This window comes from Protopterus annectens, chromosome 9.part0 (genome assembly GCF_019279795.1).
Source record: "Protopterus annectens isolate FY-2018-M chromosome 9.part0, PAN1.0, whole genome shotgun sequence".
Taxonomy (NCBI): Eukaryota; Metazoa; Chordata; order Ceratodontiformes; family Protopteridae; genus Protopterus; species Protopterus annectens.
In genome coordinates this window covers 1,326,982,772-1,327,001,608 of record NC_056743.1, presented here as the reverse complement: position 1 = coordinate 1,327,001,608, position 18,837 = coordinate 1,326,982,772, and the positions used below count along the sequence as shown (strand labels likewise).

The window sequence follows — 18,837 nt, the reverse complement described above, 5'->3', positions numbered from 1 at the left end:
CATCAAAAGTATGTGCACAAAACATGCTCCCATACAGGCATAACATTAAAATAAAAGGCCTGACCAAGCATTTTCTCTCCTTTTACAGTGACAGCCTGCCCCGTTTCACCTGGAATCTGGAAATCAACCAGTGTAACAAGAGTGGTTATGCTGCTCTACCTAAGCCAGAAAAACAATAAACAGCTTTCATCTACATAATCACAGGAAGCTAAAGCTTTCATTTATAGATTTAATCAAGCATTATCATTCAAAACTAAAACAGGAACTACCAGGCACTGCTAATAAAACAAAAACCTGGCCAGTGTAGCTTAGTCATTCAGTAAGACAGTTTTACTTATTTTTAATAAAAGAAACACAAAGCATAAGTGACTGCCTAAAAGTAACTTGCTCTTGTAGTTGTCAGATAACAATTACATCCTTAAACTAGTTACAGTGTGGTTAACTCTAGAAACATGTACACCAAGTGCTTTTTGTAAACACTGTGTGCCACAGAGTAGGTTTGACATGCTAAAAGCTGTTGTGAATCATAAAGCTAGTAACATGACGAAGTAAGACATTGTAGTGAAGACACTGTAATCCATGTATAAGGTACATATGCAAATGGCCTCCCTCCTTGAATGGATGCTATTTATTAAACAAAGGAGTTGGCAAACCAGCTGGTTGCTATGTGGCTGGTGACACTGCAATGTCTATATATATATATATGTAAATATATATGTGTGTGTGTGTGTGTGTGTGTGCGTGTAGCATGGCAAGGGAGACTTTACTGCCAACAAAGTCTCCTGTGATGCAGGCAAACTTGCTATCGCAATTACACATATGTACATCCTTCAAAGTGAAGCAGGCAAGCACCTGTCAGCACCAGATATCCTCATGATCATAATATAATAATGACCCCTTGTCCACCACATGCCTAGAGAATTAAACATTCTTACAAATCAGTCCCAACACAAGAGCAGAACATACTGCAGCAGTAAAATGTAGGATGCTAGCTTTGAAATCCTCATTCAGATGTCCCTTCGCCTCCACCACCCATCCCAGATACTTGAATCTGTTCACCTGTTCCACTATTTTCCCTTCTATTTAAACTTTCAGCTTCTTCTGAAGTCTTATATTTTCAACCATGACAAACAACTTGACTCATCCCATTTGCCTTCAGTTGTACATTCCATTCACCTATAATTTGCTGAAATTCTTGAGAGTCTGCTTGTAATGTCCTATAATCTGTGTACCACAGGGTTTGTTAATCAGTCCCCTCTGGCCTTTTTGCTAACGTAGTCCATCACTAGTATTAACATCAGCGGGCTCAGACCACAGTGACTCCCACTGGGAACCCCCTTTATGTGTCTGAACACTGTTTATAATTTTGTCATTGGGTCCTTCTACATAGCCTGCACAACTTCTATCAGGGACATCAGATAATCTCAGGACTGTTCCAATAAGCTTCCTTGGGACCTTGTCATATGCTCTTTCCAAGTCTAAGAATGCCCAGTTGGACTCTTTCCTCATCTCTAGCTTCTTCTCATCTATCTGCTCACTGCAAACATTGGGCCAGTTGTGCTGCATCCTGATCGGAATCCAAAATGTTCATCTCCCATCTTACTTTCTACTACGCTTAAGTATTCATTTATCAAACACCTTCTCCAGTGCTTTCATGCAGTGTGACATGTGTTTGACACCTCTGTACTACCCACAGTTGTGAATGTTCCCTTTATTCTTCAGCAATGGAACTAGAATGCTTATTCTTCAATTATACTGGGGCACTCCTTTCTCTCCATACTGCTACGAGTACTCTTGGCAGCAATTATTCCCCAGGCCTACATTCATGTCAACTGAGAACCACAGACATGCTTGAACATCTCCCAGAACATCTGCCAATCATACTTACACCCCACAACACAGATATTAGCAGGGTAGGTGGGAAGAAAGCTGCTGGTTAAGTAAGTGGGCGCTACAATGCATTAATGTACAACCTAGTTTGCATTTCCTATGGCTGTAGCATACACAAAAAGTTCCAGAATAGTCAAACACATGCTATCTTGTACTTTGCTACCTCACAGTTCAACAATGATTCAGAGAGAATCAATGGACCATAATGGAGCTGAGCTGATATACCAGTTCATTCATGACTGGTTTCATGCAGATTCTGATATGCCATGCAATGCACTTACAGCCTTTAGTACATGCCAGTATATAAATATAATTCAACATTAGACAAGTACTTACAATTCAACTTATTGCCATGATCGAGAAAATGAAACACTGGTCTAAATGGTTTCAGTTTCTTAACTATCTGAAAACTTCTACACACAGATTCTGCACATATACTTAAAAAAATCTGTTACCAGGTGCATGCAGGAGATCAAGTAAATGTTTCATGCATTTACTTGTAAAAATTGTGGATCCTGGATTTTCAAAATCTGTAACACTGAGCTGAATTCACCACATTTTTGGAGAGGGATATACCTGTTTTATAACTTTAATCTGAAAGACTTTCTTATCATGTATACCTAAGAACCACTGCAACTTAGCACAGAAACATGAGAAAGCATGCAAAAATATTGTTTTGTAAGAACCTGATTTGCTAAAATGCAGAGCTTGAAGAAAATAACTAGATTTTCTCATCAGTTCCCAGTATGCTTCAAGTCTTTATTGTAGAATAGTGCAGTGCAGTAATTATATGTGCTAATATCATGTTTACTGCTATCTATACAACAAAAACAGTGCAGTAATTACATGTGCTAATATCATGTTTACTGCTATCTATACAACAAAAACATTTATTGTTCAATTCTTACCATAATGTACATTATTGTTGTATACATTTATTATTAGTTGTATTCAGAAAACTCTTCTGCTGAAGAGTAAGGAAATGTAGAACACTATCATCTGCTTGTATTAGAACTAATCCATCCATTTTCTGATGACCCAATTATTCCTTTAGAGGGTGAAAGGGATGCCAGAACCTGTTCCAGCAGCCAGTGGACACAAGACATTGAAGCTCATTCTGGACAAGGTAGCAGACTATCACAGAACATAACTAAGGGATATTTGGGAACCACCAATTCACCTTCTGCATATCTCAGTTTTTAACTTGGACATGTAGCACTAACTACAATTTTCACATTAAAGTGTACTGTGTACCTATGTGACACATTAATGCAGTGCTGCTTCTGTCAGTTTAATTTCTCCAAGTCTTTTGGGTTTCTAGTACCATGACGGGAATGGACCCCAGTCCTGAGTCAATGTACGATTAAAGTTCATGAAATTAATATTGTTTCAATCTTTGATGTTAAAAGAGCTCTTTGCAACACCTGCAATGTGCCCAAAATTGACTCCTGTAATTCATATGGAGTTGCATGTACTGGTAGCAAACCTATATACGAGACCCATTGCTCCTACTACTATTGGAACGGTCTGGGTATCCTTTTTCTACATTGCCCTCATTTCTGACTGCAATATTGGTATTTTACAGTCTCACCAATGTTGGTGCCTAGACCCACAAATTGAAGATCAGATGAAGACAACATCAGATTAAGGTTGTTCCAGGAATTTTCTGGACTTACAAGTATATTTATACCATTTTCCACATTTCTTCCCTTCTCATCAGAGCCTTCTCCTTATATTCTTCCTTTTGTTCTTTGGCACATTCAGTTGCTGCCTGATTTTAATCTACTTCTGGTTTGATTTGCATTCCCGCTTGACACCAATATGCTTCTGGTAAACTAAGCAGGTAAGTCATCTTAGACTTGTGCTCCTCATGTTTTAAAACTTTCACTATGTTTGGATCTGGTGAGGTCAGCAGATATGTATGCAGTCCTAAGATTGCAGCTCTACACATATAATGAATTTTGAGGAGGCCCATAACACTTTCAGAATGAGGAATATATAATCTTGGTATATTTATATTTGACAAGTGTGAAGCATTTTTTTTTGTTTTGTTTTCCTGTCCAACTGATCCAACACCTTTTCGGGCTAGTCAATCACCCAAAAACTGTAAGAACAGGAAGAGAAATTGGTTTGTAGCTTCGATGCCAGGGCTGTTTTCAGTATTAATGTTAGTCTTCTAAAACATTCCTTACTGAGTTTTGTTCGCATTAGTTCATGTTTTATTTCAATCCTTCATCAATACCCAAATATTTATACACTCCCTCTTGCTCAAGTTCCTTACTATCACATTCCTGTCCCAGACTGATATTTTCTTGGTGTGTAGTTTTACCATATGAGAAAGTTTTAACCATTTGCAGTTGTGCTTTCAGCACCATCTGACGAGCTATACAGCTTTAAATCATCCTGTAAAGAAGATGAGAAGTCTTTAAACTTGGTTGTTTTCTGGGAGCCAAATTGTAACCATGACCTAATCCGTTAAGCAGAAGCTTAATGGGTTAAGGGCAGGACAAAAGAGCAGTGGTGACAAAGAGTCACCCTGTAATATTCTCCTTTGAATTTTTATCCCTGGGATATTAATCTGTCCTTTCATCACTGCTCAGCTGCAAACTGGTCTGCCACTGTTTCATGGTCACTGTAATGTAACTGATCAATGTACTGTGCGCATCTTACATACCTGTAAGCACTCATGAATGCGGGATGTTGCCAAATACTTTTTTTATAATCCTTCCATGCTATACTTAGATTCTTCCCCTTTTTACAATTCTATATTACAATTTTATTTAACAAATGATCCTTTGTTCAATATGTCTTTCTTTTGTTACCCTTCTGTTTTATTGCCATGATTGAGTTTTCTTCTAAATGACTGTAAAAACTCAAGTTAGCATCAATTCCAACATGTAGCACAGATATAGTCAGAAATCAAGTTATAGGTCCAAAGTTTTTAGGATAGCTTGCAGGTTCATTCTTGAGGAGTATTATTTTCCTGTTGTTAACCAGGCTGGTGCCTGTTTGGCATGCACATATAAGTAGTTCTTACTTAGGGGTACATTTTCTGGTAAAGATGTTAATACTTTTAGCCGGAAGTTAGGTACTGCATGTGGGCCTGGGGTTTTCAAATTAGGAGCTTTTCTTAATTTTGTTTCAATTTCTTTGCCCACTACTTCATCCCATTTCATATCCTGTACATTTGAACTTCTTACTGCTTTTTTTTTTACTTCTTCTATCCATTCAGCATCTTTGTTATGTTCCACAGGGTCTTCATAGATATTTCTCCAAAATCTATTTCTTCCTTTTCGTGCTTCTATTCCTTTTGCTTTGTTTCCCAATTCTCTACAAAACTGTGCACAGCTAGAAATGGTTAAAGTGATGCATGTCTACAGTGCTGCTCAGTAAGAGACAGTTAATGTAAAAAACATGCAGCGCTGCAGTGGTGCTGTGGTTTAATTTCTCCAAGTGTTTTGAGTTTCTATGCTAAGATGGGAAGTGATCTCATTCCTAAGTCAGGGTATGGTTAGAGTTCATGAATTTAGTACTATTCCAATCTCTGATGTTAGCTAGGCGTGCTCTTCTCAGCACCTGCAATGTACCCAGAACTGCCCCATTCTATAATTCATACAGGGTTTACTGTATTGGTAGCATACTTAAGTACAGTTATAAATTATTTTTTATTAGACCTGTTACTCCTACTGGAACTGTGTAGGTATCTTTCTTCCGCACTGCTCTCATTTTTTATCTCAAATCCTGGTATTTTATAACTGTGTGTGTGTACACCTCTGTATGTAACACACTGTAATCACTGGGTATAGCAAATTTAATGATCAATGCTTCACTTGTTTCTTCATGGAGTACTACATCTGTTTTTTTTGCATCATTCTTTTTGAATTGTTGGTAATGGGTGATTTCCATCTGATATAAACTTATTATTCTCTATAATGCTATGTGGTTTATCACAACAAAGGTGTGCAGTGCTACAGCGGTGCTTAGTAAAAGAGGATTAATATGATGCATAACTGCAGTGATGCTCACTAGGAGAAAGTTAATGTGATGCATGGATGTAGCATTGCAGTGATAATCACTAGCAGACAGTTAATTTGATGCATACATGCAGTGTTGCAGTGATGCTCATTTGAAGATAGTTAATGTGATGCATGTAAGTAGCAATGCTCATTTGGAGATAGTTAATGTGATGCATCATTGCAGTGATGCTCTCTAGCAGACAGTAAATGTGATGCATGCATGTAGCACTGCAGTGATAATCACTAACAGATAGTTAATGTGATGCATATATGCAGTGTTGCAGTGACAATCACTAGGAGATGGTTAATGTGATGCATGCATACATGCAGTGTTGCAGTGATGAGAGACCATTACTAGTAGCGTATTTTGCAGGCATAACCTGAAGTATTACTATTAAAAAAGGAACTTGTGTAACAAACAATTTTTGCAGTGGGGCAAACCCCACATCTAAATTTAGCAATTCCAAAATCATAAAACCCTGAAGTAAAGGACATACTTGCTTTTGATTAAAACAGAAATTGAGTCAGTATAGCTAGTTGAAGGAGGATGGAGCACAGACCTTCCTACATCATCGTGGGGTCCTTCTCACAAAAACATTTCTCTGTAGAATTTATGATGCATGTCTTGCTGAATGCAGCAGATTCAGTGGATACAATGTTTATAATTTATAAAAGTACAACTCTCTTTTTTTAATATAAAGGTGCACTTTATAGTTCATTGTTTCAAAGCATGGACTTTATTAGCTCAAATACCTGACAGGTAACCATTTCACATAAGCAAATATTTAAAACAGGCTGAGAAATACATCTTAGAAATTAAAGTTGTATCTGAATTGGTACCAAAGCCAGTACTTATACACTAACTAAATATTAGGAAGGTGAAAAAATAAGACATAGTTCCTTTAACAATGAAGAATTAGCAAAATTTGAAGGCACACTACAGTGTCTCATCATCATCTTATTTCGGCTGTTCCCGTTAGGGGTCGCCACAACAGATCACCTGTTTCCATTTCTTCCTGTCCTCTGCATCTTGCTCTGTCACACCAACCACCTGCAAGTCCTCTCTCACCACATCCGTAAACCTTATCTTAGGCCTTCCTCTTTTCCTGTTAGCTGGTAGCTTCATCCTTAGCATCTTTTTCCCAATATACTCAGCATCCCTCCTCAGCACATGTCCAAACCAACGTAATTGTGCCTCTCTGGCTTTGTCTCCAAACCATCCAACCTGGGCTGACCCTCTAATGTACTTATTCCTAATCCTGTCCACCCTCGTCACACCCAGTGCAAATCTTAACATCTTTAATTCTGCCACATCCAGCTCAAACTCCTGCCTTTTTATCAATGCCACTGTCTCCAACCCATATAACATAGCTGGTCTCACTACCCTCTTGTAGACCTTCCCTTTCACTCTTACAGGTACTCGTCTGTCACAAATCACTCCTGACACTCTTCTCCACCCACTCCATCCTGCCTGTACTCTCTTCTTCACCTCTCTTCCACACTCACCGTTACTCTGAACTACTGACCCCAAGTATTTAAACTCATCCACCTTCGCCACCTCTACTCCTTGTATCCTCACCATTCCTCTATCCTCCCTCTCATTCACACACATATACTTTGTCTTAGTCCTGCTGACCTTCATTCCTCTTCTCTCTAGAGCATATCTCCATCTCTCCAGGGTCTCCTCCACCTGTTCCCTACTCTCACTACAGATCACAATGTCATCTGCAAACATCATAGTCCACGGGGACTCCTGTTTGATCTCGTCTGTCAACCTGTCCATCACCATTGCAAATAAGAAAGGGCTCAGAGCTGATCCTTGATGTAACCCCACCTCCACCTTAAACGCATCCGTCACTACCACCGCAGAACTCACCGCTGTCACACTACCCTCGTACATATCCTGTACCACTCTTACATACTTTTCTGACACTCCTGACTTCCTCATACAATACCACAACTCCTCTCTAAGCACCCTGTCATATGCTTTCTCTAAGTCTACAAAAACGCAATGCAACTCCTTCTGACATTCTCTGTACTTCTCCATCAACACTCTCAGAGCAAAGATCACATCTGTAGTGCTCTTTCCTGGCATGAAACTATACTGCTGATCACTAATCATCACATCCCTTCTTAACCTTGCTTCCACTACTCTTTCCCATAACTTCATGCTGTGATTTAATACCTCTGTACGTACTACAGCTCTGCACATTACCCTTATTCTTAAAAAATGAGTGCCAAAACACTTTCTCCATTCCTCAGGCATCCTCTCACTTTCCAAGATTTCATTAAACAATCTGGTTAAAAACTCCACTGCCATTTCACCTAAACACCTCCATGCTTCCACAGGTATGTCATCTGGGCCAACAGCCTTTCCATTCTTCATTCTCTTCATAGCTATCCTTACTTCCTCCTTGCTAATCCATTGTACTTCATGATTCACTATCCCTACATCATCCAATCTTCTCTCCCTCTCATTCTCTTCATTCATCAACCCTTCAAAGTACTCTTTCCATCTCCTCAACACACTCTCCTCGCTTGTGAGCATGTTTCCCTCATTATCCTTTATCACCTTTACCTGCTGCACATCTTTCCTAGCTCGGTCCCTCTGTCTAGCCAATCAGTACAGGTCCTTTTCTCCCTCCTTAGTGTCCAACCTTTCATACAACTCTTCATATGCCTTATCCTTAGCCTTCGCCACCTCTCTCTTTGCCATGCACCTCATCTCCTTATACTCCTGTCTACTTTCTTCATCTCTCTGACAATCCCACTTCTTCTTTGCCAACCTCTTTCTCTGTATACTCTCCTGTACTTCCTCATTCCACCACCATGTCTCTTTGTCGTCCTTCCTCTGTCCAGATGTGATACCAAGCACCTTTCTAGCAGTCTCCCTTACTAGCTCTGCTGTAGTTACCCAGCTATTTGGTAACTCTTCACTGCCACCCAGTGCCTGCCTTAACTCATCCCTGAACTCCACCTCACAATTACCCTTTTTCAATTTCCACCACTTGATCCTTGGTGCTGCCCTCATACTCCTCCTCCTCTTCTTGATAACCAACGTCATCCTACAAGACTGAAAATGGAAAAAAGGAAATAAAAATAATAGGTTACAATGAAATGACTCAGCTGCCCCCCCCCCCCCCACACACACACACACACACCAAATGGCTGGATTCCAAGTAACTAAAGAACTGGATGCTGACAATTTAAATAAACAACTAGAAAGTGGAGTTACAGGTATTTGTCAGACTGCAGTATTTGTGCATGTATTTGTATACATTAAAAGCTATTAACATATTTTAATTTCATATATTCTTAAATCCATCCTCGGTATTAGCCTTGAATGGATTTACTTGTTATGAAATGAAGAATGCTTTGTTTTTCCTAACACTGACTGAAAATCAGCATTTAGAAATAAAGCCATTACCTATTTTTAATTTTTCAAGCTTCTTGCCTTCATTAAAAACTGCATTTAATTCTTGTGTTAAGAGTTTTGGCTGACTTATGTTTGCTACTCTAGTCCTAACATATTCTGACAAGAGAAAATCAACTGGTAAAACAAACTGAATCTCTTCATTGCAAGTTGACAGGTGATTACTAGGCTATCGACCCTACAGGGCCTTTTTAACACTAACCATGCTTCCCAAATGTATCCGACAAGTTTTGATAGCCTAGTGTTATATTAAGGGGTATGTTTAGGCTTCAACATGGGTGGTTAAGCCTTTATAGGATGCCTCTGTGTACCAGAGTCATAGATGCCAAAACGAGAAAAAAATTCCAATTCTCCACCTGCTGGTCCAAGTTACTCTTGGACTGGTTAAGGGAAGAACTCTAATGTGTAATGAGATGCCTGCCCCAGAGGACAGGTAAGATCTGACCTGGTACCTCCAAATGTGTCCAACTCATATTATAGACATGGTTTAGGTCCCTAAATCGGGTAATTCTGATGCTATTTGTTTTGCACATGTACAACAGGTCCATAAAAGTGAGATCAGAAGAAGCTTTGGAGGCTAGGCATAGACTGCCTATCAGCTCTCTGTAGAACACCAAGTACAGGAATAAGGCTTAGAGGTGGTCTGGAAAGGACACATTGTTTAGGTCATTTATTCTTTTTGCAAGGAACCTCTGCGGATACTCCAGTTGTTGCATATGCTTGGTCAGATACACACCAACAGGAAGTTGTTCTTACTGACTGGTCTGATAAGGGCAGAGTGTGGGAGAACAATGACAATTTTTGGACCTAGATGCCATACCATTGTTTACAAACTGTGCAATATATAATTACTTATTTGCATTTAAAAGCATAATAGTATCCTTTGGGATGATGATCAAAGGACATGTTACCATCTACATGTGTTCCCAAATCCCTGACTACGGAGTCTTTTCTTAAGGATGCATTATCAATGTGGCAGTTTTCAGGGGCATCCATCTTCCCAAAGGATTAATATTATGCTTTTCTTGTTATTTAGTTTTGACCAATTCTCTGGCATCAGCTATTAGTCTGTGTTAGGCCTTTTGAAAGGCAGATGTTTTTATACAATCCACCTATTGTAGTGTACAAGAACTTCTGAACATCACTATGGTTCAACAATTAGCTTCCTTAAAACTTGTGCATAGTACAGCTATCTTATAAGGATTTCCATCTTATCTGCTTGTTAGTAACTCCATGTTTTTTTGTGGTTGCATTACATGGCCTCTATATATTTTCAGAGTTGTCAGGAATTTGAGGAATATTAATATTTTTTCACTGGATTTTTCAACATGTCATACTGCCATGAATAAAGTGAGAAAAATGTTGAAACCACAAGCCTTTTTAATACACATCATGCAACATTTAGATACTTGTGTATAGCAGAAGGCTGGAGATATCAATATGCTACTTAAATATGCATTTCTCTACTGAGTAACAAAAGAAAATCAATAGTTGATCATAGGCCTAATGACTTTATGAGGTCAGAGTAGCAATGTAGCAATATATCAAGAATGTAGGTTATAGCTACCAAAACCCAGCCTGGCGAAGTCATGGGTAAAATTTTCTAAAATTAAAGACTGCACATTTTTGCTATTTAGAATGCATCATAATTTATACACACTGCTAAGTTATCATAACATCAACATCATCAATCTGTATAAAATTACAGTTCTGACAGATTCTGATAACTGTGATATTGCACACAGTATATGAGCCATACCCAGAAAACTACATTGAACCAATCTCCAAATCCAGCTTTGATGATTTAGCCAGATGTAACCATCTTATCAGTTTTGCATACACTGCACTGCTGTATTCCTCATCCAAGTTGCCAGCAAATAAAAGAACAGGTAGTAGGGCACAATAAATCCTTTCAACACAGGGCCTTTACAGTACTTTTGGCAATTTGTCATGAAACCGCCTTTTCAACAGGGGTCCATAGTGCTTCATTTGCTCGAAGAGTTTGTCAAACTGCACCACAATGCATGCAAATGCATAAATTCAGAAAACTGTCACAGATGGCTTGATTTAGGTCACAGTACATGGCAATCCATTCTAGCTTCTTAGCAGCATGAGTACAAATATTGACAAACTTCTGCAGAATGTTTCCACCAGTACTCCTGCTCTGTTTCACAGTAAATGCAGCTGTGCCGTGACCAATTTAATTAATAATCATATGAAAACAGTGGCATTTTCTGGTTGGTCTGTCATTAATCTTTTCCACTAATTATAACCTACAGCAATCAAGCACAGGTTATTTTACCTTCTGACATTATTTGTGTACTGCTACCAGGTTCATGGAGGCATGACCTCTCTGGACTAATCAAGGTCCCTGCACCAGAATTAAAGGCTGTGATCACTAATAATTCACGGTATTTGACATGTCCATTTAAACCAGGTTCTACCTGCAGGGAGATGCACTAAACTATAAGAAACTAAATATTTTGATCAAAGCTCAATGCAGCATTTGAAAATGAACAGGAAAAGTGGGACACTGAATGCAGATGGCCCTATCAAAGATCAGCTGATACAGTAAATATACCAGTACTATATCTTACTTTAATGTGTTTTTTGCAATACATTTAACACCTGGAAAGAATCTCAGACAGTGTCCTAAAATATTAGAGAAGACAACAGGCAAAAGGATGTATTCAGGCCAAAATGCAGTGAAAACCGACCCTCCAAAAGGGTGATATACTCCTGGAGTGGAGGTTCAGACTGTAGTCCCTCATGAATGCTTTTATGTACGTACTAAATATTTCTCGGTCAATAAAACAGATGCCCCAAGCATAGGCATCCCAGCCTAGTAGCCTATCTCTGACCCATATTTGTTAGCACTGTAAAAAAGTGTCAATTGCATTCTTGAACCTGGTCAAGCTTTCACTTACTTATTGAATATGTCAATAGATTGCATTCCTTAACCATGCATTCTGAAAACTAATTCAATGTTCTTAAAAGTCTAATATGATTTTCGTTTCCTCAGACAGACACTCCTACAAAAATTCATCTTGTGTGGCTTTTTAAACAAGGATGAAATTCTCTCCTCTTGTGTATCTAATTTACTTAAAATAAACAGCAGTTTGCTTTCATAAGATTTGTCTTCTACACATTAAACAAATTCATCTTGTGTGGCTTTTTAAACAAGGATGACATTCTCTCCTCTTGTGTATCTAATTTACTTAAAATAAACAGCAGTTTGCTTTCATAAGATTTGTCTTCTACACGTTAAATGATTTTTACAGGTTTCAAAGGATTTTGAAGGCAGTTCAGTCTCATAACCATCAACAAACACCTTGCCAATACAAACATGCATGCCAGTCCCCCTTTTCAAGGAGGGATAGGCTGGTTAATCCCGGAATAAATTTAAGGATACCTACACAGTCATCTAACTTCTGTTTAAAAGATGATAAATTACAGCACTGATTAACTTGCAGGGACAGTTCATGTCAGAGAAAATGGAGGCAGTATGTGATTTATCTATTTCTCTATAATGTTCCATTTACCTGCTGGTGAAGATTTAGGTTCTGGTGGGTTGCTAAGCTATTAAATTTGAAAAGATATATGAGATGGAGAACAGCAGGGACTCTTATGGCACAGAAATTGAGGCACACATAGCACCTTATGGTCTCTTGAGAAGCAAAGTAACTGCTGGAGTTTCAAACCTCTCTTGGTAGCTTATGGCCTTAAAGCCTGAGCTCTTCTTAGTTAGGAACCTCTGGGGCATCTCTAATTGTCTGATATGAAAAAAGACGCAGATTCAAAACGGGGCATCATATTTTATAAAAGGTATAATCAGTGCTCAATATAAGGAAGCAATAACATATTTAGATCCAAATACCCTTGGTTTTCAGTTGTGCGAAGTAGAAAGACATCCTGATTACAGCTGACAGATGATATTCAAAGGACAGACAACTGTAAACCCAGATACATGGGCCCCTGGAACATAGTAAACATTTCTCTGTATATTTTCCAGTCTTGTAATGTGATTTTTTTAAATGGGAACCACATAAGTTTACCATAATTCCACTTAAGATCTTATATAGATTGTTTTTGTCATCTGTGAGCTTCTGGATTTCTTACACATCCAACACTCCTGTTGCAATCTTTGACCACCTGGCCTACATGATAATTTGAAAGTTAGAGTTTTATCTACCCAGGTGTCAACATCTTTAAAGACTTTAGCCTCCTCTATAACCTCAAATCCTGCTTTGTAATCACACCTCAGTTTTTTGAACTTGGGAAGTTATGTTTTGTTTTCCTGATGTTAATTGCCATGTTGTCAATATTAGCCCATTCAAGTCTGGGCAAACAAAACTGAAGTTCTTAGCCTTTGACATTTGTAACATAGTTGCCCAACTTAAGGTCATCTGTATAACGGCCAAAACAGACTTCAAACACAATGGGGAATGATAGATACATCAATGCTAAGCAAGTACATTTCAAGGACTACACCCTGTAGGGACCCCTCCTCCATACCCCATAGTACTATCATCATCAGTCAAACTCAATTACTCAAACAAGACCCTATCCAATGTAGTAGCAAACTAGAAATATCAGTGTCTTGACAACTTATTAATTAGCAGTTTACAGTCCACCCTATCAAAAGCCATCAAAAATCTATATATGATCTCAGTCTTGAATTTTATTCTCTAGTATTTTTGTCACAACATTACTGGAGCCATAATCATGTGACCAGAGCCTGTGCATGTAAACACGCATCACATTTCCATGCCCTTTTCTGTCCTTCATGGAGAATCTTCAGCATTTAGATTCCATAACCTTCATGTGTGGATAAAAGGCTTATCAATCTAAAATAATATGGTGATTCCCACAGGCCTGTTCCTTTACATGTTGGCTTACTAAAAGCCATTTTCCAGTTTGAAGGTATTTGAGCTTGGTTGAGACTGGGATGAAAAATAAGTTTTAGTGTTTTTTTTAGTATAACCTCCATTACAATTTTTAGGTCTCTGTTTGTTATGCAATGACCACATGCTGGCTTTATAAACCACACAGAGCCTCTTGACTGTTAATGATCACATCTTCTGTAAATTTGACTTTCTCATGCTTACAGTCTTTACAGTATATGTTTAATTGTGAAGGGCTATAGCCCTATGTTTCAGCAAATAAGTTTGCAAACAATGTTGTTAATTCCCATTTTCTTCCTCAAATGTCATTTTGCTTAAGGCTTTTTTTTTAATCACTAGGCTAGTGTTACAACACACAGGGATAAAGCATTAACTACAACTTTGGCTACCTGTGTTCGATTAATAGCTCAGATGTCTGAGGTACTGGCAGAGAGCTATGGGTGTGCTCATCCCGGTGGAGGCATTTGTCTAGGCTTTCCCTATGGAGAGGCATGGCCCATATAGAGGAGTAGCCCTCAGATGCAACACATGAACGCACAGGAGAGGGGATAACAAATAGGTATATCATAACTGAAAAAATCTCTCCAGTGTAATTAGTCAATACCACATTCTCCTAGGATGCCCGTAGGTTCCATGCTGAGCCTTAGAAGAAAGCCAGTCTAGGGGTAGTAGGGAGGCTGGTAAACCCAGTGAATGATGGAGGCACCGGGGTGGCTGGAAAGAACACAGGAGAAATGAGCAAAAGCACAAAGTTTTCTTGTCATGGACCCTGTCTCTTTACTCTTTTAGGTAACCTAAAGAAAGCCAGTCTACTGGCTTTAATATTCTTAATGAAGTTTTCTTCCTACTGTTTTTGATCCTTTCTGCCTCTTACCTTCATTTTCTCCCATGAACAGTTGATCATTGCTTTTAAACTGTTGTTTTTACTAAAACTTTATTCCTTTAATAATCAGTGTCTGATGGTTATTAAATATCTAGTTTGTTGGCTTATACTATTTTTTGCCAAGACTGTATGTCTATTACCACACATAAGTACCTTATTTTTCCTTCTGAACCTTTCTACATTCTGTCCTTTAATAAAGTCCACATCCCATTTACCTATATTCCTTCAAAGTATTTTTCCCATTGGCACTAACTTAAGTATAACATAGTCTGTTCATAACCAGTTACAGTTGCAGAGTGCCTTTTTTTTTTAGTAATGAATATGCCGCTGGGATATATACTGCTATTTTAGCAATGAAGTGATTAACTACCAGGTTAAGGGCATCAATTCAGTGACCATTCACTTCTACCCTTGTTGGAATACACATGGTTCTCAGCATTTTTTTTGATGTTGTGGGTTTATTTACTGTCTGTCTCAAGTTATGACAGTATATGTATTCTAGCTGCATTCAGTATGTGATTATGGTATATGGCTGATGCATGACAGTGTAGTGCTACTTATTCCTGTTAAACTTTCATTGCATTGCTACCGTGTGTTATACTTGCTGCCCATTACAGTTTACACCTGCTGAATTTTTCCTGTTATGAGCCTCTACCACATAATTATCTACCTGGAGCTTCTGACTAAACTCTGTCTTGGGTTTTCTATGTCTCTCTGTACCATTGGTCCTATCTTCCTATCTGTTGTGCTTTCCAGTTGTTCCTCTGCCCTATTCTTAGTTTATGGCCAGTGCGTTAGTGCATCTATTTAAAACTGATTTTTTCCTTGGCGTTTTTTCCAAATTTACTGACTCCCTGCCTGTGCTCTCTTTAGAATATTTCAGCCCTCTGCCATTATTTCACTACCCTGGGAAACCCACCTAACTGAAAGACTGCACGGACTGCTTCCCTTCTACAGTACAGACACCCTCAAAGCTCAAGCAACTAAACTCACTGCTTTTACAAATGAAGGACATAAAGTAGGGTCATTTTGAAAAATTACTGGTTATTTAATACAATTCTCCCCTATTCAACTAAAGTTCTTACTAGTCTTCACAGGAAGAAAGACACTCAGCAGCTAAACTCTTCCTCCCTTCCCTGCTATTGCCCAAACTCTCATTCACACACTGTAAATTACTGTTTTCTCAATTGGCTATACTGGTTTCCACCGATTCTACCAGCAAGTTATTTAACCACATTGAGTAGCCTATGTCTTTGTACCTAAAAGGTCTATTTACAGTAACTTAAACGAACTTAACAAGAGCTATCTACTAATTGTTTTTTTGGTATTGCTCCCACCGCTATTGGGTCAGCCTGCTACATTTCCCTACCCTACCCCCAATGCCCACCCCCAAGTACTCTAAATTTATACCTTAACCATTCTTTCCACTCCCATATTTAATCCCTTCTCTTCCTGTTTACTCTGTATTACCCGTACACACATCCTCCCTCCTCACCACACCACTCCCCACTACCAGTCCAACCCTACTGACACTTTCAGCAAAATATATCACATGGCCTCTCATCACCTACTACTTTTCCCTATAAACTATTCACCCTCTCCTGAAGTAATACCAGTATACTCTTAATCCCTTCCACTCCCTGCCTCTTCTTACATATTCTAATATCCCTAATTATCGTATCACTAATTTTCCTCCATTCATTCTACCAAATCCTCCCTTACTATGCTTCTCTCATCTTTATCTCTACTCCTTTTCTCATTCTACTCTCTGACATGACCTCACTCCAATCTAACTTATCTCCCATAAGCTTACCTCCCACTCTCAGTTGCCTACTTAGAAACACTGAAACCTCCTCACACTTTAATAGCCCCCTCATTACTCAACTCCTCTAACCCACTTCTTCCCAAAATCAAATTAGTCCTCCACCCCTCATATCCCCTGAAATCTAAGCCTAAATACCACATCTACAGACTTAACATCCCTCCCCTTATACTCTTCACACAAAACTTAGTCCTATCTGCAGATATTCACCCCAACTCAGACCCTTACTCCTGCCCATCTCTTCTCACATGCAACTTACCTCCTTCTCCCCCTCACCCCTCTTCCTCCTCCAAGTCCTTAACCTTTTCTCTCTGAATATTCATAGCATACTAAATAAAGTCACTGAATTCCACTCATGGACAGCTCAACATACTCCTGATACAGCTACTCTCTCCAAAATAGGGCTTAAATCCCAGATCTCTGATAATGAATTCCTTCCTCCTGGTTATATCATCATCCACTTGGGTATGGTCCACAAAAATAGGAGGTGGTGGCACCATAATCTATTCTGACCAACTTAACTTACTCCCCCGTCTATCTTACTGCCAATCCTCCACCCTGCTGAACTTCTAATTGCTAGCTGCAAAATAAACAATCATAAAAAACTCGATATTGCAGCCATCTACATCCCTGCAGGTAACAACATCCCCATACTGGAACATAGTCTTTCTTGGATAACTCACTCCACTTCCTATGAAAATAGAAGTTATGTACTCACCATAACTTTCCATGTTTGTCCATCTCGCCATTCATTCTTACTTGTTGGGTTCGGAGCCAATCCTCAGCTCCGACTCGGCCGCATACCACAGCTCGACATTTTTCATTTGGCTCATGGCTAAATAGCTATACTATCATGCATTGTGTAATTCCCCAGATCTTGTTTGCTGCTACTCAGTCATATGAGACTGCTAGTCCTACCATAAAAGGTATCACATGGAAGGAAAGGAAGAAAAAGAAATCCAGAGAAGCTCCTGTCCAAGGAAGAAATCCTCCAGATCCTCTAGCAGCCTTCGGTAGGGGGGGATCGTAAGAATGAATGGCGAGATGGACAACAAAATGGAACATTATGTTATGTTGTCCTATCTCGCCTTCATTCTTACTTGTTGGACAGCGTCCCTAGTACCATATTTCCAGGGTGGCTCATGGGAGTACACTTTTTAGCACAGGGAAACCAAAGGAGGCCCTGTCCCAGGAGGCCAAATCCACCTTGTAATGAGTGATAAATGTGTGAGGTCTTACCCATGTAGCAGTGGCGCAAATACTGTTCATTGATAGTTTAGCTAGGTAAGCAGAGGATGTTGCCATGGCCCTAGTAGACCCTTGACTTTAAATGGTAGCGGTCTGTTATTAGCATTGTAAATAAAGGTAATGTAGTTTGAGTGTGAAACTTTAGAGACTGTCATGCCTTTCTTGGTGTCTGAAAATTAGATGAACAATTGATCAGATTTCCCGATATCTTTGGTTCTATGTAAATAGAAGCAAAGTTGTCTATGCACATCTAACTGATGCAACTTTTACTATGCCTTGTTGCTATGATTAGGGAAGAACACTGGCAGTTCAGTAGATTGGTTTAAATTACCTTGAGAACACACCTTAGGTAAAAAGGAAGGATTCATCCGTAGGATACCCTATCCTTATGGAAGATTAAATGGGGGAGGGTTTGACTGATAGGGCTTGCAATTCCGAGACCCTTATTGCAGAGGTGATAGGAACTAAGAAAATTGTCTTCCAAGACAAAAATTTGAGGTCACAAGATGATGAGGGTTCAAAAAGGGGCAAGGTCAAATTAAGTTAGAACAAAATTCAAATCCCATGGCAAACGTGGTTCTTTAATAGGAGGAATCAACAAACAGGTACCCTTTAGAAAGGCCTCACACAACCTGTGTGAC

The 18,837-nt window shown here is 39.0% G+C and overlaps 1 protein-coding gene across 1 annotated transcript in view; it reads right to left on the bottom strand.

Annotated features, from left to right (window-relative positions):
* The window catches only part of LOC122810669 (DNA nucleotidylexotransferase-like), a 128,095-nt gene that overhangs the window by 1,479 nt on the left and 107,779 nt on the right, over positions 1-18,837 (bottom strand). The gene's annotated exons all lie outside the window — the stretch shown is intronic.